Raw genomic sequence first — 3,754 nt, 5'->3', positions numbered from 1 at the left:
GGATCTAGTTCCCTGACCAGGGACTGAAGCCCAGCCCCCTGCACTGGAAGTGGAGAGTTTTAGCTACTGGATCATTGGGAAAGTCCACTCAACATATGGATTTTGTAGGACACAATGAAGCCCCAAACAGGGTTGATGGTAGGGTGATGTGCCTGGCTATACATTGTGGTGTAGCTTCACGTTACACCCTACCTGCTCCTTAGAAATATCTGAGACCCTTAGTAACGTTGACTCCCTGGTCCCATTCCTGGAGATACTTATTCTGTGGGTATGGAGTAAGATCAGCAAAATCAACCAGAACTTTTCAAAATCAATCAGTATTTTTCAAAAGCTCTCTAGTACTCACTGTTTAATATGGACACCTTAAGCAGCCTGGGCAACACCTGGAGTTTGTGAGAAACTCGACTCTCAGGCCCCACTCACAACTGTTGGACAAGAATATGTTTTTCCACAAGACACGTAGGGAATTCCTTAGATTCACTGAGGGTTATGAAGCATAGCCCAGGAGATTTGCAAGTGTGGCCCAAACTGAGAAGTTTGGATCCAGATCTCTGAGCTTTGCTTATACCCTAACTTCCTTTAGTACAAAGGACATCCAGAAGCCCCAAGATAGGGTGTGGAGGTCCTGGAATCTCTGAAGAGTGGTGGGGAGGATGAAGCTCCCAGCTCAAGCTATAACATCTGATTGGTTTATTGAATTACCAATAACCCACTCCTCCCAAGGCAGGTGCTCAGTGTGTCACGTGAAGAAAAAATGAATTCCTGACCCTCAATCCTTAGGGTCTCTCATTATTCCCAATGAGTTGACTCTTCCCATCAGGAGGCCAAAGTATTGGACTTTCAGCATCAGTTCTTCCACCGAATATTCAGGGTTGATTTCCCTTCGGATTGACCGGTTGGATCTCCTTGCAGTCCAAGGGACTCTCAAGAGTCTTCTCCAGCACCACAGTTCAAAAAGATCAATTCTTCGGCACTCAATCTTCTTTATGGTTCAGCTCTTCTATTTGTATCTAATTACTGGGAAAACCATAGCTTTAACTTCATGGACATTTGTTGACAAAGTAAATGCCTCTGTCTTTTAGTACACTGTCTATGTTTGTCACAGCTTTTCTTCCAAAGAGTGAGCATCTTTTAATTTCATGGCCTCTGTAACCATCCACAGTTATTTTGGAACAAAGAAAATAAAGTCTGCCTTTACTGTACCTGAGATTGTACTTGCTTCATCTCTCTACCACTAAGTAGCTTTGAAATCTCCATGTTCCTTCCTGGCCACTCTCTTCTACCAAAGTAACCACTTCTCTGACCTCTAGCACCAGGGATTCATTTTTCTTTGTTTCAAATTTTAAATAAATGGAATCACACAATAGAGTTTCTGTTCCCCTGGTCTTGGTTTTCTTCTAAATTAGTGAGATGCATTCTTATTGTATGTAGCTGTGGAACATTCTTTTTTATTTCTGGGTAGAATTCCCTTGGATAAATGGGCATAGCCTTATATGTCCATTTTACTGTGCCTGAAATTTGAGGCTCTTATTTTGCCTTTTTGAATAAGCTGACTATGAACCTGTGTGTGTCTTTCATAGTAATTTCTGTAGGATAGATATATCTGTATGTCTAGACATGAGCTTTTCTGATAATGCATGTGGTAGTGGTTTAGTTTCTAAGTGGTATTGAACTCTTGCAACCCCATAGACTCTAGCCCCTCAGGCTCCACTGTCCATAGGAATTCCCAGGCAAGAATAACACAATGGGTTGGCATTTCTTTCTCCAGAGGATTATCCTGACCCAGGGTTCAAACCTGTGTCTCCTGCATTGCAGTCAGATGTTACTGATTGACCCATTCTAATATGCAGGTACAGTCAAGTGCTTTTTCAAGCTGATTGAAGCAATGTGTATTTCCACTAACAGTATTGGCATTTCCATTTCTACCGAACACTTGACACTGTCAGTCTCTTTCATCATATAACTGAGCAGGACCCTGCAGGGCTTTCCTAGGAACAGACCACCCCCCGCCCACTCCCCACCAATGTACCCTGTCTCTTATTTGTAGAAAAACTTTAGGTCCTAGACCTTCCATGAGTTTCAAAGAACAAATTTAATTAGAAGTGAAAAACTGCAGAAACAAGAAAAAAATCAAGCAAGACAAACAATAATTTGTTGTTGGGCAGTTGTGTTCACTCTTTGCGACCCCATGGACTGCATCAAACCAGGCTTCTCTGTCCTTTACCATTTCCTGGAGCTTGCTCAAGCTCAAGTCCATTGAGTCTGTGATGCTATCCAACCATCTCATTCTCTGTTATCCCCTTCTCCTCCTACCTTCAATGTTCTCCAGCATTAGGGTGTATTCTAATGAGTCGGCTCTTCCCATAAGGTGGCCAAAGTATTGGAGCTTCACTTTCACCATCAGTTCTTCCAGTGAATATTCAGTGTTGATTTCCTGTAGGACTGACTGGCTTGATCTCTCTGCAGCCCAAGGGACTCTCAAGAGTCTTCTCCAACATCACAGTTCAAAAGTGTCCAGTCTTTGGTGCTCAGCCTTCTTTATGGTCCAACTCTCACATCCATACATGACTAGTGGAAGAACCTTAGCCTTGACTCCACTGATCTTTGTTGGCAAAGTAATGTCTCTGCTTTTTAATATGCCATCTAGGTTTGTCACAGCTTTTCTTCCAAGGAGCAAGCATCTTTTAATTTTGTGGCTGCAGTCACCATCTGCAGTGATTTTGGAGCTCAAGAAAATAAAGTCTGTCACTGATTCTTTGTTTCCTCATCTATTTGCCATGAAGTGATGAGACCTTTGACTGTGTGGACCAACAAACTCTGGAAAATTCTTAAAGAGATGGGAATACCAGATCATCTGACATGCCTCTTGAGAAATCTGTATGCAGATCAAGAAGCAACAGTTAGAACTGGACATGGAACAAGAGACTGGTTCTGAATAGGGAAAGGAGTACGTCAAGATTGTATACTGTCACCCTACTTATTTAACTTATATGCAGAGTACATCATTAAAAATACTGGGCTGGATGAAGCACAATCTGGAATCAAGATTGCTGGGAGAAACAGTGACAACCTCAGATATGCAGATGCTGCCACCCTAATGACAGAAAATGAAGAGCCTCTTGATGACGGGGAAAGAGGAGAATGAAAAGGCTGGCTTAAAACTCAACATTCAAAAAATAAACATTGTGACATCTGGTCCCATCACTTCATGGCAAACAAATGGAGAAAAAGTGAAAATAGCAGCAGATCTTATTTTCTTGAACTCCAAAATCACTGTGGATGGTGAATGTAACCACAAAATTAAAAGTAGCTAGCTCCTTGGAAGAAAAGCTATGACAAACATAGACAGCATTTAAAAAAAAAATGCAAAGGCATCACTCTGCTGACCAAAGTTGTTATAGTCAAAGCTACAGTGGCTCAGACAGTAAGGAATTCACTTGTAATGTGGGAGACCTGGGTTTTACCATAGGAAGGATATCCCTGTAGTCCAGTAGTAAGACTCAGTGCTCCCCAATTAGGGAGTCCAAGTTCATTCCCCGGTCTGGGCATTAGATCCCACATACTGCAACTAAAAATACTGCATGTGACAATTAAAAATCCTGCCTCCCACATGCTACAGTGAAGACTGAAGAGCCCTTGTGCTGGAACTCAGACCAAGCACAGCCAAGTAAAAGAATAAATATTTGAAAGAAAAAGATATGAGAATTCCCTGTTGGTTCAGTGGTTAGGACTTGATGCTTTCACTGCCAATGGC

This window comes from Bison bison, unplaced genomic scaffold, assembly GCF_000754665.1.
Source record: "Bison bison bison isolate TAMUID 2011002044 unplaced genomic scaffold, Bison_UMD1.0 scf7180017864368, whole genome shotgun sequence".
Lineage (NCBI taxonomy): Eukaryota > Metazoa > Chordata > Mammalia > Artiodactyla > Bovidae > Bison > Bison bison.
This window is presented reverse-complemented; position numbering follows the sequence as displayed.